Source organism: Pleurodeles waltl, chromosome 7 (assembly GCF_031143425.1).
Source record: "Pleurodeles waltl isolate 20211129_DDA chromosome 7, aPleWal1.hap1.20221129, whole genome shotgun sequence".
Classification (NCBI taxonomy): Eukaryota; Metazoa; Chordata; class Amphibia; order Caudata; family Salamandridae; genus Pleurodeles; species Pleurodeles waltl.
Window position 1 is genome coordinate 1121920963 of NC_090446.1, and position 16850 is coordinate 1121937812.

At 39.9% G+C, this 16850-nt stretch overlaps 7 non-coding genes across 7 annotated transcripts; all 7 read right to left on the minus strand.

Moving 5' to 3' along the window:
- Positions 1-94: 94 nt before the first annotated feature.
- Positions 95-167, minus strand: TRNAR-CCU (transfer RNA arginine (anticodon CCU)). Its single transcript has one exon. It is a non-coding gene; the product is annotated as a tRNA-Arg (tRNA).
- A 2208-nt stretch (positions 168-2375) lies between these two features.
- TRNAR-CCU (transfer RNA arginine (anticodon CCU)) lies at positions 2376-2448 on the minus strand. Its single transcript has one exon. It is a non-coding gene; the product is annotated as a tRNA-Arg (tRNA).
- A 4491-nt stretch (positions 2449-6939) lies between these two features.
- Positions 6940-7012, minus strand: TRNAR-CCU (transfer RNA arginine (anticodon CCU)). The gene has a single exon. It is a non-coding gene; the product is annotated as a tRNA-Arg (tRNA).
- A 2207-nt stretch (positions 7013-9219) lies between these two features.
- Positions 9220-9292, minus strand: TRNAR-CCU (transfer RNA arginine (anticodon CCU)). Its single transcript has one exon. It is a non-coding gene; the product is annotated as a tRNA-Arg (tRNA).
- Positions 9293-11500: 2208 nt separating this feature from the next.
- On the minus strand, positions 11501-11573 carry TRNAR-CCU (transfer RNA arginine (anticodon CCU)). The gene has a single exon. It is a non-coding gene; the product is annotated as a tRNA-Arg (tRNA).
- A 2207-nt stretch (positions 11574-13780) lies between these two features.
- TRNAR-CCU (transfer RNA arginine (anticodon CCU)) lies at positions 13781-13853 on the minus strand. The gene has a single exon. It is a non-coding gene; the product is annotated as a tRNA-Arg (tRNA).
- Positions 13854-16058: 2205 nt separating this feature from the next.
- Positions 16059-16135, minus strand: TRNAR-CCU (transfer RNA arginine (anticodon CCU)). Its single transcript has one exon. It is a non-coding gene; the product is annotated as a tRNA-Arg (tRNA).
- Between the last annotated feature and the right edge of the window lie 715 nt (positions 16136-16850).

A 16850-nucleotide genomic window follows, 5' to 3' on the forward strand; every position in this document is an offset into this window, starting at 1 on the left:
GTTCCATAGCTGCAAAGTCTATGTAAAGCAAGGGCTGAATTGTGTGGTTTGTGCTTTGAAAATGTAAAAGTCAAGAGCTGAATGTACAGAGTTTCACCCCAGATGGGACTTGAACCCACAATCCCTGGCTTAGGAGGCCAGTGCCTTATCCATTAGGCCACTGGAACCACGTTGATACTCCTCTCCCCTGTCCTCCAAATACAAGATTCACTCCCTATCATGTGGTCTCTACCGCAGTTTAAGTCTATGGAATTACTTATACAATACATTCACAACAAGCAATCCATGGATAACTCCCCTCTCTTTAAAGTCCTTACAACTATTCAAATATCTAATATACCCTCACCTGGAAGAACAACACAATGCGGACGCTAAACTCTCCTAACTTCACTTCACATGTCACAACAAAATGCCCCCTGCTCGAGCCAGCAGGAAACATCATGGCAGCTCAAGGAATACAACTGCACTTGCAGTTCTAACAACATCAACCCGAACTAGCATTTCCTCCTTCTGATATACATAGTTATAGAGAGATTTTTAATGATCGGTGCTTAGCAGAAAGGAGATACTTATGGCAAAAGGTTTACTTTTTGCACACTGTAGATCATTACTTGAAAGATAGACTCTATCTGCATATTTACACATCATTTTTAATATGACTCAGAAATGTCATGCCTTTTTTTGAACAAATTATTACATGGTTTGTGAGAACATCTAATTCAGCACTACAGCTTCTGCTTTCATTCTCCATGCCTGAAAACATAATCTTCCATATGAAACAACAAAAGACTAGGAATTTTTTGTTTTTTGTGAGTGATGGCATTGAAATGTGCAGTAAGAAATAAAGTACCTTTGTCATACATAAAAAGGATAACGCAAGTCACCTCCGAGTTCATTCACCCCACAGAGGAATTCTGTCTTCACCCACTTTGCTCTATGTGATCACTAAGCTACTCCACAACTTGCAATACCTTTACAACATACGACAGGGTGTGTTTTATCCCAAACATCCATTCAAACATATATCTTTTCTGCTCAGACATAAAACAAGCACTTTTCTCCATTCCTATCCTAGCAGTGGAGAAAATGCTCTGCTGTGGTACTTGAACAGGTGGCGGAGTAAAGTTTGTTGGAATTGGTTATTTTATCAGCACGCTTCAGTGCTAATGTTGTTAAGAAGGAAGACCCTTAGGAAACTAGATAAACATCTCCAAAATACATCTTCTTCCACCCCAGAAAGAACTCAAACCCACAATCCCTTTGTGAGTATTTGACTGCCTTAGAATTAGGCCAACGGGGTTGCACAGGAGTGCTGTTAACCAATAGCTACAAACACTTTCTAAAAATACGACACATATTCTACATGTTTGTCGCTCCCACTCAGGTATAAAAGAAGTTCATATCACCTTTAAAGAGTCCCCAGCTGTGGTGATTAAAGTTTGAAATGGCTGCATTTAAGGGAACTAGTTAATCCATCATGCTTCAGTCCCACTGTTCTTACGAGTGAAGGACCTGGTGTGGCAGACTCCTACGATGTAATTTGGCCATCTTGTTTGTTCTCAAAATATGCACTCTTAAGGGAACAACAGGTAGTACTAACAAAGTATTACAATCTGCGCCAAATGTATGCTCTAGGTTTGGAAAATTAGAGTTGGGCAAGGCTAAAACTAAACGTCTGCCTTGGCCCTTAGTTGGCATGGCAAATTTTCAAAATAGAGAGAGGACAAGCATCCCAGGCAGTGTCCCAATATCTCTCTAATGTCCTTGTTGAAACCAAAGGTTGTTAAACAGGACATACAATCTACATCAACTAAAAGCAGACAAGTAAAGCTGCCTTTCACAGGTGTCCCATCAACTTCTCAGTCTAACAACACCCCGGGTGTTTTGAAAAATCTATTTAACTGCCATCATTGAAACACCACCCTGCCCTCCCTAAACTCAGTTTGGTTTCTAAGACTAGGGGCCCAGCGATAGTAGCATTAAAATAGGGTGCACTGTCTTCCCATCTGCTGCACTTTTTTCGAGAAATACTTCTTTATCAACATAGCAGTTTCACATGGTATTTTTAATTATTCAACAGTTTATACATTCAAGTGGTGAAATAAGTACATGATTTAATGCTAAATGGGAGACTGCCTGCGAGTGCTATCCAAAGGAGGACATAAAAAATGTCTAGCCAGAAAGGTGGGTTGAAATCCCATTCTCCAGACTGGGCCCAAGAGTAGGATATGTATGTAAATGTTTTTGAGTTCCAGCATTTGTGTTTTGAAGGTAGATTGATGTTCCATAGCTGCAAAGTCTATGTAAAGCAAGGGCTGAATTGTGTGGTTTGTGCTTTGAAAATGTAAAAGTCAAAAGCTGAATGTACAGAGTTTCACCCCAGATGGGACTTGAACCCACAATCCCTGGCTTAGGAGGCCAGTGCCTTATTCATTAGGCCACTAGGGCCACGTTAATACTGCTCTCCCCTGTCCTTCAAATACAAGATCCACTCCCTATCATGTGGTCTCTACCGCAGTTTAAGTCTATGGAATCACTTATACAATACATTCACAACAAGCAATCCATGGATAACTCCCCTCTCTTTAAAGTCCTTACAACTATTCAAATATCTAATATACCCTCACCTGGAAGAACAACACAATGCGGACGCTAAACTCTCCTAACTTCACTTCACATGTCACAACAAAATGCCCACTGCTCGAGCCAGCAGGAAACATCAAGGCAGCTCAAGGAATACAACTGCACTTGCAGTTCTAACAACATCAACCCGAACTAGCATTTCCTTCTTCTGATATACATATTTATAGAGAGATTTTTAATGATCGGTGCTTAGCAGAAAGGAGATACTTATGGCAAAAGGTTTTCTTTTTGCACACTGTAGATCATTACTGGAAAGATAGACTCTATCTGCATATTTACACATCATTTTTAATATGACTCAGAAATGTCATGCCTTTTTTTGAACAAATTATAACATGGTTTGTGAGAACGTCTAATTCAGCACTACAGCTTCTGCTTTCATTCTCCATGCCTAAAAAAACATAATCTTCCATATGAAACAACAAAAGACTAGGATTTTTTTTTTTTTTTTTAGTAATGGCAATGAAATGTGCAGTAAGAAATGAAGTACCTTTGTCATACATAAAAAGGATAACGCAAGTCACCTCCGAGTTCATTCACCCCACAGAGGAATTCTGTCTTCACCCACTTTCCTCTATGTGATCACTAAGCTACTCCACAACTTGCAATACCTTTACAACATACGACAGGGTGAGTTTTATCCCACACATCCATTCAAACATATATCTTTTCTGCTGAGACATAAAACAAGCACATTTCTCCATTCCTATCCTAGCAGTGGAGAAAATGCTCTGCTGTGGTACTTGAACAGGTGGCGGAGTAAAGTTTGTTGGAATTGGTTATTTTATCAGCACGCTTCAGTGCTAATGTTGTTAAGAAGGAAGACCCTTAGGAAACTAGATAAACATCTCCAAAATACATCTTCTTCCACCCCAGAAAGAACTCAAACCCACAATCCCTTTGCGAGTATTTGACTGCCTTAGAATTAGGCCAACGGGGTTGCACAGGAGTGCTGTTAACCAATAGCTACAAACACTTTCTAAAAATACGACACATATTCTACATGTTTGTCGCTCCCACTCAGGTATAAAAGAAGTTCATATCACCTTTAAAGAGTCCCCAGCTGTGGTGATTAAAGTTTGAAATGGCTGCATTTAAGGGAACTAGTTAATCCATCATGCTTCAGTCCCACTGTTCTTACGAGTGAAGGACCTGGTGTGGCAGACTCCTACGATATAATTTGGCCATCTGGTTTGTTCACAATATATGCACTCTTAAGGGAACAACAGGTAGTACTAACAAAGTATTACAATCAACGCCAAATGTATGCTCTAGGTTTGGAAAATTAGAGTTGGGCAAGGCTAAAACTAAACGTCTGCCTTGGCCCTTAGTTGGCATGGCAAATTTTCAAAATAGAGGAGGGACAAGCATCCCACGCAGTGTCACAATATCTCTCTAATGTCCTTGTTGAAACCAAAGGTTGTTAAACAGGACATACAATCTACATCAACTAAAAGCAGAAAAGTAGGGCTGCCTTTCACAGGTGTCCCTTCAACTTCTCAGTCTAACAACACCCCGGGTGTTTTGAAAAATCTATTTAACTGCCATCATTGAAACACCACCCTGCCCTCACTAAACTCAGTTTGGTTTCTAAGACTAGGGGCCCAGCGATAGTATCATAAAATAGGGTGCACTGTCTTCCCATCTGCTGCACTTTTTTTCGAGAAATACTTCTTTATCAACATAGCAGTTTCACATGGTATTTTTAATTATTCAACAGTTTATACATTCAAGTGGTGAAATAAGTACATGTTTTAATGCTAAATGGGAGACTGCCTGCGAGTGCTATCCAAAGGAGGACATAAAAAATGTCTAGCCAGAAAGGTGGGTTGAAATCCCATTCTCCAGACTGGGCCCAAGAGTAGGATATGTAGGCAAATGTTTTTGAGTTCCAGCACTTGTGTTTTGAAGGTAGATTGATGTTCCATAGCTGCAAAGTCTATGTAAAGCAAGGGCTGAATTGTGTGGTTTGTGCTTTGAAAATGTAAAAGTCAGGAGCTGAATGTACAGAGTTTCACCCCAGATGGGACTTGGGCCCACAATCCCTGGCATAGGAGGCCAGTGCCTTATTCATTAGGCCACTAGGGCCACGTTAATACTGCTCTCCCCTGTCCTTCAAATACAAGATCCACTCCCTATCATGTGGTCTCTACCGCAGTTTAAGTCTATGGAATCACTTATATAATACATTCACAACAAGCAATCCATGGATAACTCCCCTCTCTTTAAAGTCCTTACAACTATTCAAATATCTAATATACCCTCACCTGGAAGAACAACACAATGCGGACGATAAACTCTCCTAACTTCACTTCACATGTCACAACAAAATGCCCACTGCTCGAGCCAGCAGGAAACATGAAAGCAGCTCAAGGAATACAACTGCACTTGCAGTTCTAACAACATCAACCCGAACTAGCATTTCCTTCTTCTGATATACATATTTATAGAGAGATTTTTAATGATCGGTGCTTAGCAGAAAGGAGATACTTATGGCAAAAGGTTTACATTTTGCACACTGTAGATCATTACTGGAAAGATAGACTCTATCTGCATATTTACACATCATTTTTAATATGACTCAGAAATGTCATGCCTTTTTTTGAACAAATTATTACATGGTTTGTGAGAACGTCTAATTCAGCACTACAGCTTCTGCTTTCATTCTCCATGCCTGAAAACATAATCTTCCATATGAAACAACAAAAGAGTAGGAATTTTTTGTTTTTTTTGAGTGATGGCATTGAAATGTGCAGTAAGAAATAAAGTACCTTTGTCATACATAAAAAGGATAACGCAAGTCACCTCCGAGTTCATTCACCCCACAGAGGAATTCTGTCTTCACCCACTTTCCTCTATGTGATCACTAAGCTACTCCACAACTTGCAATACCTTTACAACATACGACAGGGTGTGTTTTATCCCACACATCCATTCAAACATATATCTTTTCTGCTCAGACATAAAACAAGCACATTTCTCCATTCCTATCCTAGCAGTGGAGAAAATGCTCTGCTGTGGTACTTGAAAAGGTGGCGGAGTAAAGTTTGTTGGAATTGGTTATTTTATCAGCACGCTTCAGTGCTAATGTTGTTAAGAAGGAAGACCCTTAGGAAACTAGATAAACATCTCCAAAATACATCTTCTTCCACCCCAGAAAGAACTCAAACCCACAATCCCTTTGTGAGTATTTGACTGCCTTAGAATTAGGCCAACGGGGTTGCACAGGAGTGCTGTTAACCAATAGCTACAAAAACTTTCTAAAAATACGACACATATTCTACATGTTTGTCGCTCCCACTCAGGTATAAAAGAAGTTCATATCACCTTTAAAGAGTCCCCAGCTGTGGTGATTAAAGTTTGAAATGGCTGCATGTAAGGGAACTAGTTAATCCATCATGCTTCAGTCCCACTGTTCTTACGAGTGAAGGACCTGGTGTGGCAGACTCCTACGATATAATTTGGCCATCTGGTTTGTTCACAATATATGCACTCTTAAGGGAACAACAGGTAGTACTAACAAAGTATTACAATCAACGCCAAATGTATGCTCTAGGTTTGGAAAATTAGAGTTGGGCAAGGCTAAAACTAAACGTCTGCCTTGGCCCTTAGTTGGCATGGCAAATTTTCAAAATAGAGGAGGGACAAGCATCCCAGGCAGTGTCCCAATATCTCTCTAATGTCCTTGTTGAAACCAAAGGTTGTTAAACAGGACATACAATCTACATCAACTAAAAGCAGAAAAGTAGGGCTGCCTTTCACAGGTGTCCCTTCAACTTCTCAGTCTAACAACACCCCGGGTGTTTTGAAAAATCTATTTAACTGCCATCATTGAAACACCACCCTGCCCTCACTAAACTCAGTTTGGTTTCTAAGACTAGGGGCCCAGCGATAGTATCATAAAATAGGGTGCACTGTCTTCCCATCTGCTGCACTTTTTTTCGAGAAATACTTCTTTATCAACATAGCAGTTTCACATGGTATTTTTAATTATTCAACAGTTTATACATTCAAGTGGTGAAATAAGTACATGTTTTAATGCTAAATGGGAGACTGCCTGCGAGTGCTATCCAAAGGAGGACATAAAAAATGTCTAGCCAGAAAGGTGGGTTGAAATCCCATTCTCCAGACTGGGCCCAAGAGTAGGATATGTAGGCAAATGTTTTTGAGTTCCAGCACTTGTGTTTTGAAGGTAGATTGATGTTCCATAGCTGCAAAGTCTATGTAAAGCAAGGGCTGAATTGTGTGGTTTGTGCTTTGAAAATGTAAAAGTCAGGAGCTGAATGTACAGAGTTTCACCCCAGATGGGACTTGAACCCACAATCCCTGGCTTAGGAGGCCAGTGCCTTATTCATTAGGCCACTAGGGCCACGTTAATACTGCTCTCCCCTGTCCTTCAAATACAAGATCCACTCCCTATCATGTGGTCTCTACCGCAGTTTAAGTCTATGGAATCACTTATATAATACATTCACAACAAGCAATCCATGGATAACTCCCCTCTCTTTAAAGTCCTTACAACTATTCAAATATCTAATATACCCTCACCTGGAAGAACAACACAATGCGGACGCTAAACTCTCCTAACTTCACTTCACATGTCACAACAAAATGCCCACTGCTCGAGCCAGCAGGAAACATGAAAGCAGCTCAAGGAATACAACTGCACTTGCAGTTCTAACAACATCAACCCGAACTAGCATTTCCTTCTTCTGATATACATATTTATAGAGAGATTTTTAATGATCGGTGCTTAGCAGAAAGGAGATACTTATGGCAAAAGGTTTACATTTTGCACACTGTAGATCATTACTGGAAAGATAGACTCTATCTGCATATTTACACATCATTTTTAATATGACTCAGAAATGTCATGCCTTTTTTTGAACAAATTATTACATGGTTTGTGAGAACGTCTAATTCAGCACTACAGCTTCTGCTTTCATTCTCCATGCCTGAAAACATAATCTTCCATATGAAACAACAAAAGAGTAGGAATTTTTTGTTTTTTTTGAGTGATGGCATTGAAATGTGCAGTAAGAAATAAAGTACCTTTGTCATACATAAAAAGGATAACGCAAGTCACCTCCGAGTTCATTCACCCCACAGAGGAATTCTGTCTTCACCCACTTTCCTCTATGTGATCACTAAGCTACTCCACAACTTGCAATACCTTTACAACATACGACAGGGTGTGTTTTATCCCACACATCCATTCAAACATATATCTTTTCTGCTCAGACATAAAACAAGCACATTTCTCCATTCCTATCCTAGCAGTGGAGAAAATGCTCTGCTGTGGTACTTGAACAGGTGGCGGAGTAAAGTTTGTTGGAATTGGTTATTTTATCAGCACGCTTCAGTGCTAATGTTGTTAAGAAGGAAGACCCTTAGGAAACTAGATAAACATCTCCAAAATACATCTTCTTCCACCCCAGAAAGAACTCAAACCCACAATCCCTTTGTGAGTATTTGACTGCCTTAGAATTAGGCCAACGGGGTTGCACAGGAGTGCTGTTAACCAATAGCTACAAAAACTTTCTAAAAATACGACACATATTCTACATGTTTGTCGCTCCCACTCAGGTATAAAAGAAGTTCATATCACCTTTAAAGAGTCCCCAGCTGTGGTGATTAAAGTTTGAAATGGCTGCATGTAAGGGAACTAGTTAATCCATCATGCTTCAGTCCCACTGTTCTTACGAGTGAAGGACCTGGTGTGGCAGACTCCTACGATATAATTTGGCCATCTTGTTTGTTCACAATATATGCACTCTTAAGGGAACAACAGGTAGTACTAACAAAGTATTACAATCTGTGCCAAATGTATGCTCTAAGTTTGGAAAATTAGAGTTGGGCAAGGCTAAAACTAAACGTCTGCCTTGGCCCTTAGTTGGCATGGCAAATTTTCAAAATAGAGAGAGGACAAGCATCCCAGGCAGTGTCCCAATATCTCTCTAATGTCCTTGTTGAAACCAAAGGTTGTTAAACAGGACATACAATCTACATCAACTAAAAGCAGACAAGTAAAGCTGCCTTTCACAGGTGTCCCATCAACTTCTCAGTCTAACAACACCCCGGGTGTTTTGAAAAATCTATTTAACTGCCATCATTGAAACACCACACTGCCCTCCCCAAACTCAGTTTGGTTTCTAAGACTAGGGGCCCAGCGATAGTAGCATAAAATAGGGTGCACTGTCTTCCCATCTGCTGCACTTTTTTCGAGAAATACTTCTTTATCAACATAGCAGTTTCACATGGTATTTTTAATTATTCAACAGTTTATACATTCAAGTGGTGAAATAAGTACATGTTTTAATGCTAAATGGGAGACTGCCTGCGAGTGCTATCCAAAGGAGGACATAAAAAATGTCTAGCCAGAAAGGTGGGTTGAAATCCCATTCTCCAGACTAGGCCCAAGAGTAGGATATGGAGGCAAATGTTTTTGAGTTCCAGCACTTGTGTTTTGAAGGTAGATTGATGTTCCATAGCTGCAAAGTCTATGTAAAGCAAGGGCTGAATTGTGTGGTTTGTGCTTTGAAAATGTAAAAGTCAGGAGCTGAATGTACAGAGTTTCACCCCAGATGGGACTTGAACCCACAATCCCTGGCTTAGGAGGCCAGTGCCTTATCCATTAGGCCACTAGGGCCACATTAATACTGCTCTCCCCTGTCCTTCAAATACAAGATCCACTCCCTATCATGTGGTCTCTACCGCAGTTTAAGTCTATGGAATCACTTATACAATACATTCACAACAAGCAATCCATGGATAACTCCCCTCTCTTTAAAGTCCTTACAACTATTCAAATATCTAATATACCCTCACCTGGAAGAACAACACAATGCGGACGCTAAACTCTCCTAACTTCACTTCACATGTCACAACAAAATGCCCACTGCTCGAGCCAGCAGGAAACATGAAAGCAGCTCAAGGAATACAACTGCACTTGCAGTTCTAACAACATCAACCCGAACTAGCATTTCCTTCTTCTGATATACATATTTATAGAGAGATTTTTAATGATCGGTGCTTAGGAGAAAGGAGATACTTATGGCAAAAGGTTTTCTTTTTGCACACTGTAGATCATTACTGGAAAGATAGACTCTATCTGCATATTTACACATCATTTTTAATATGACTCAGAAATGTCATGCCTTTTTTTGAACAAATTATAACATGGTTTGTGAGAACGTCTAATTCAGCACTACAGCTTCTGCTTTCATTCTCCATGCCTAAAAAAACATAATCTTCCATATGAAACAACAAAAGACTAGGATTTTTTTGTTTTTTTTAGTAATGGCAGTGAAATGTGCAGTAAGAAATAAATTACCTTTGTCATACATAAAAAGGATAACGCAAGTCACCTCCGAGTTCATTCACCCCACAGAGGAATTCTGTCTTCACCCACTTTCCTCTATGTGATCACTAAGCTACTCCACAACTTGCAATACCTTTACAACATACGACAGGGTGAGTTTTATCCCACACATCCATTCAAACATATATCTTTTCTGCTGAGACATAAAACAAGCACATTTCTCCATTCCTATCCTAGCAGTGGAGAAAATGCTCTGCTGTGGTACTTGAACAGGTGGCGGAGTAAAGTTTGTTGGAATTGGTTATTTTATCAGCACGCTTCAGTGCTAATGTTGTTAAGAAGGAAGACCCTTAGCAAACTAGATAAACATCTCCAAAATACATCTTCTTCCACCCCAGAAAGAACTCAAACCCACAATCCCTTTGCGAGTATTTGACTGCCTTAGAATTAGGCCAACGGGGTTGCACAGGAGTGCTGTTAACCAATAGCTACAAACACTTTCTAAAAATACGACACATATTCTACATGTTTGTCGCTCCCACTCAGGTATAAAAGAAGTTCATATCACCTTTAAAGAGTCCCCAGCTGTGGTGATTAAAGTTTGAAATGGCTGCATTTAAGGGAACTAGTTAATCCATCATGCTTCAGTCCCACTGTTCTTACGAGTGAAGGACCTGGTGTGGCAGACTCCTACGATATAATTTGGCCATCTGGTTTGTTCACAATATATGCACTCTTAAGGGAACAACAGGTAGTACTAACAAAGTATTACAATCAACGCCAAATGTATGCTCTAGGTTTGGAAAATTAGAGTTGGGCAAGGCTAAAACTAAACGTCTGCCTTGGCCCTTAGTTGGCATGGCAAATTTTCAAAATAGAGGAGGGACAAGCATCCCAGGCAGTGTCCCAATATCTCTCTAATGTCCTTGTTGAAACCAAAGGTTGTTAAACAGGACATACAATCTACATCAACTAAAAGCAGAAAAGTAGGGCTGCCTTTCACAGGTGTCCCTTCAACTTCTCAGTCTAACAACACCCCGGGTGTTTTGAAAAATCTATTTAACTGCCATCATTGAAACACCACCCTGCCCTCACTAAACTCAGTTTGGTTTCTAAGACTAGGGGCCCAGCGATAGTATCATAAAATAGGGTGCACTTTCTTCCCATCTGCTGCACTTTTTTTCGAGAAATACTTCTTTATCAACATAGCAGTTTCACATGATATTTTTAATTATTCAACAGTTTATACATTCAAGTGGTGAAATAAGTACATGTTTTAATGCTAAATGGGAGACTGCCTGCGAGTGCTATCCAAAGGAGGACATAAAAAATGTCTAGCCAGAAAGGTGGGTTGAAATCCCATTCTCCAGACTGGCCCAAGAGTAGGATATGTAGGCAAATGTTTTTGAGTTCCAGCACTTGTGTTTTGAAGGTAGATTGATGTTCCATAGCTGCAAAGTCTATGTAAAGCAAGGGCTGAATTGTGTGGTTTGTGCTTTGAAAATGTAAAAGTCAGGAGCTGAATGTACAGAGTTTCACCCCAGATGGGACTTGAACCCACAATCCCTGGCTTAGGAGGCCAGTGCCTTATTCATTAGGCCACTAGGGCCACGTTAATACTGCTCTCCCCTGTCCTTCAAATACAAGATCCACTCCCTATCATGTGGTCTCTACCGCAGTTTAAGTCTATGGAATCACTTATATAATACATTCACAACAAGCAATCCATGGATAACTCCCCTCTCTTTAAAGTCCTTACAACTATTCAAATATCTAATATACCCTCACCTGGAAGAACAACACAATCCGGACGCTAAACTCTCCTAACTTCACTTCACATGTCACAACAAAATGCCCACTGCTCGAGCCAGCAGGAAACATGAAAGCAGCTCAAGGAATACAACTGCACTTGCAGTTCTAACAACATCAACCCGAACTAGCATTTCCTTCTTCTGATATACATATTTATAGAGAGATTTTTAATGATCGGTGCTTAGCAGAAAGGAGATACTTATGGCAAAAGGTTTACATTTTGCACACTGTAGATCATTACTGGAAAGATAGACTCTATCTGCATATTTACACATCATTTTTAATATGTCTCAGAAATGTCATGCCTTTTTTTGAACAAATTATTACATGGTTTGTGAGAACGTCTAATTCAGCACTACAGCTTCTGCTTTCATTCTCCATGCCTGAAAACATAATCTTCCATATGAAACAACAAAAGAGTAGGAATTTTTTGTTTTTTTTGAGTGATGGCATTGAAATGTGCAGTAAGAAATAAAGTACCTTTGTCATACATAAAAAGGATAACGCAAGTCACCTCCGAGTTCATTCACCCCACAGAGGAATTCTGTCTTCACCCACTTTCCTCTATGTGATCACTAAGCTACTCCACAACTTGCAATACCTTTACAACATACGACAGGGTGTGTTTTATCCCACACATCCAGTCAAACATATATCTTTTCTGCTCAGACATAAAACAAGCACATTTCTCCATTCCTATCCTAGCAGTGGAGAAAATGCTCTGCTGTGGTACTTGAACAGGTGGCGGAGTAAAGTTTGTTGGAATTGGTTATTTTATCAGCACGCTTCAGTGCTAATGTTGTTAAGAAGGAAGACCCTTAGGAAACTAGATAAACATCTCCAAAATACATCTTCTTCCACCCCAGAAAGAACTCAAACCCACAATCCCTTTGTGAGTATTTGACTGCCTTAGAATTAGGCCAACGGGGTTGCACAGGAGTGCTGTTAACCAATAGCTACAAAAACTTTCTAAAAATACGACACATATTCTACATGTTTGTCGCTCCCACTCAGGTATAAAAGAAGTTCATATCACCTTTAAAGAGTCCCCAGCTGTGGTGATTAAAGTTTGAAATGGCTGCATGTAAGGGAACTAGTTAATCCATCATGCTTCAGTCCCACTGTTCTTACGAGTGAAGGACCTGGTGTGGCAGACTCCTACGATATAATTTGGCCATCTTGTTTGTTCACAATATATGCACTCTTAAGGGAACAACAGGTAGTACTAACAAAGTATTACAATCTGTGCCAAATGTATGCTCTAAGTTTGGAAAATTAGAGTTGGGCAAGGCTAAAACTAAACGTCTGCCTTGGCCCTTAGTTGGCATGGCAAATTTTCAAAATAGAGAGAGGACAAGCATCCCAGGCAGTGTCCCAATATCTCTCTAATGTCCTTGTTGAAACCAAAGGTTGTTAAACAGGACATACAATCTACATCAACTAAAAGCAGACAAGTAAAGCTGCCTTTCACAGGTGTCCCATCAACTTCTCAGTCTAACAACACCCCGGGTGTTTTGAAAAATCTATTTAACTGCCATCATTGAAACACCACACTGCCCTCCCCAAACTCAGTTTGGTTTCTAAGACTAGGGGCCCAGCGATAGTAGCATAAAATAGGGTGCACTGTCTTCCCATCTGCTGCACTTTTTTCGAGAAATACTTCTTTATCAACATAGCAGTTTCACATGGTATTTTTAATTATTCAACAGTTTATACATTCAAGTGGTGAAATAAGTACATGTTTTAATGCTAAATGGGAGACTGCCTGCGAGTGCTATCCAAAGGAGGACATAAAAAATGTCTAGCCAGAAAGGTGGGTTGAAATCCCATTCTCCAGACTAGGCCCAAGAGTAGGATATGGAGGCAAATGTTTTTGAGTTCCAGCACTTGTGTTTTGAAGGTAGATTGATGTTCCATAGCTGCAAAGTCTATGTAAAGCAAGGGCTGAATTGTGTGGTTTTTGCTTTGAAAATGTAAAAGTCAAAAGCTGAATGTACAGAGTTTCACCCCAGATGGGACTTGAACCCACAATCCCTGGCTTAGGAGGCCAGTGCCTTATCCATTAGGCCACAGGGGCCACGTTGATACTGCTCTCCCCTGTCCTCCAAATACAAGATCCACTCCCTATCATGTGGTCTCTACTACAGTTTAAGTCTATGGAATCACTTATACAATACATTCACAGCAAGCAATCCATGGATAACTCCCCTCTCTTTAAAGTCCTTACAACTATTCAAATATCTAATATACCCTCACCTGGAAGAACAACACAATGCGGACGCTAAACTCTCCTAACTTCACTTCACATGTCACAACAAAATGCCCACTGCTCGAGCCAGCAGGAAACATCAAGGCAGCTCAAGGAATACAACTGCACTTGCAGTTCTAACAACATCAACCCGAACTAGCATTTCCTTCTTCTGATATACATATTTATAGAGAGATTTTTAATGATCGGTGCTTAGCAGAAAGGAGATACTTATGGCAAAAGGTTTTCTTTTTGCACACTGTAGATCATTACTGGAAAGATAGACTCTATCTGCATATTTACACATCATTTTTAATATGACTCAGAAATGTCATGCCTTTTTTTCAACAAATTATAACATGGTTTGTGAGAACGTCTAATTCAGCACTACAGCTTCTGCTTTCATTCTCCATGCCTAAAAAAACATAATCTTCCATATGAAACAACAAAAGACTAGGAATTTTTTCTTTTTTTTGAGTAATGGCAGTGAAATGTGCAGTAAGAAATAAAGTACCTTTGTCATACATAAAAAGGATAACGCAAGTCACCTCCGAGTTCATTCACCCCACAGAGGAATTCTGTCTTCACTCACTTTCCTCTATGTGATCACTAAGCTACTCCACAACTTGCAATACCTTTACAACATACGACAGGGTGAGTTTTATCCCACACATCCATTCAAACATATATCTTTTCTGCTGAGACATAAAACAAGCACATTTCTCCATTCCTATCCTAGCAGTGGAGAAAATGCTCTGCTGTGGTACTTGAACAGGTGGCGGAGTAAAGTTTGTTGGAATTGGTTATTTTATCAGCACGCTTCAGTGCTAATGTTGTTAAGAAGGAAGACCCTTAGCAAACTAGATAAACATCTCCAAAATACATCTTCTTCCACCCCAGAAAGAACTCAAACCCACAATCCCTTTGCGAGTATTTGACTGCCTTAGAATTAGGCCAACGGGGTTGCACAGGAGTGCTGTTAACCAATAGCTACAAACACTTTCTAAAAATACGACACATATTCTACATGTTTGTCGCTCCCACTCAGGTATAAAAGAAGTTCATATCACCTTTAAAGAGTCCCCAGCTCTGGTGATTAAAGTTTGAAATGGCTGCATTTAAGGGAACTAGTTAATCCATCATGCTTCAGTCCCACTGTTCTTACGAGTGAAGGACCTGGTGTGGTAGACTCCTACGATATAATTTGGCCATCTGGTTTGTTCACAATATATGCACTCTTAAGGGAACAACAGGTAGTACTAACAAAGTATTACAATCAACGACAAATGTATGCTCTAGGTTTGGAAAATTAGAGTTGGGCAAGGCTAAAACTAAACGTCTGCCTTGGCCCTTAGTTGGCATGGCAAATTTTCAAAATAGAGAGAGGACAAGCATCCCAGGCAGTGTCCCAATATCTCTCTAATGTCCTTGTTGAAACCAAAGGTTGTTAAACAGGACATACAATCTACATCAACTAAAAGCAGACAAGTAAAGCTGCCTTTCACAGGTGTCCCATCAACTTCTCAGTCTAACAACACCCCGGGTGTTTTGAAAAATCTATTTAACTGCCATCATTGAAACACCACCCTGCCCTCCCTAAACTCAGTTTGGTTTCTAAGACTAGGGGCCCAGCGATAGTAGCATAAAATAGGGTGCACTGTCTTCCCATCTGCTGCACTTTTTTCGAGAAATACTTCTTTATCAACATAGCAGTTTCACATGGTATTTTTAATTATTCAACAGTTTATACATTCAAGTGGTGAAATAAGTACATGTTTTAATGCTAAATGGGAGACTGCCTGCGAGTGCTATCCAAAGGAGGACATAAAAAAATGTCTAGCCAGAAAGGTGGGTTGAAATCCCATTCTCCAGACTGGGCCCAAGAGTAGGATATGTAGGCAAATGTTTTTGAGTTCCAGCACTTGTGTTTTGAAGGTAGATTGATGTTCCATAGCTGCAAAGTCTATGTAAAGCAAGGGCTGAATTGTGTGGTTTGTGCTTTGAAAAAGTAAAAGTCAAGAGCTGAATGTACAGAGTTTCACCCAGATGGGACTTGAACCCACAATCCCTGGCTTAGGAGGCCAGTGCCTTATCCATTAGGCCACTGGGGCCACGTTGATACTGCTCTCCCCTGTCCTCCAAATACAAGATTCACTCCCAATCATGTGGTCTCTACCGCAGTTTAAGTCTATGGAATCACTTATACAATACATTCACAACAAGCAATCCATGGATAACTCCCCTCTCTTTAAAGTCCTTACAACTATTCAAATATCTAATATACCCTCACCTGGAAGAACAACACAATGCGGACGCTAAACTCTCCTAACTTCACTTCACATGTCACAACAAAATGCCCACTGCTCGAGCCAGCAGGAAACATGAAAGCAGCTCAAGGAATACAACTGCACTTGCAGTTCTAACAACATCAACCCGAACTAGCATTTCCTTCTTCTGATATACATATTTATAGAGAGATTTTTAATGATCGGTGCTTAGCAGAAAGGAGATACTTATGGCAAAAGGTTTACTTTTTGCACACTGTAGATCATTACTGGAAAGATAGACTCTATCTGCATATTTACACATCATTTTTAATATGACTCAGAAATGTCATGCCTTTTTTTGAACAAATTATTACATGGTTTGTGAGAACGTCTAATTCAGCACTACAGCTTCTGCTTTCATTCTCCATGCCTGAAAACATAATCTTCCATATGAAACAACAAAAGAGTAGGAATTTTTTGTTATTTTTGAGTGATGGCATTGAAATGTGCAGTAAGAAATAAAGTACCTTTGTCATACATAAAAAGGATAACGCAAGTC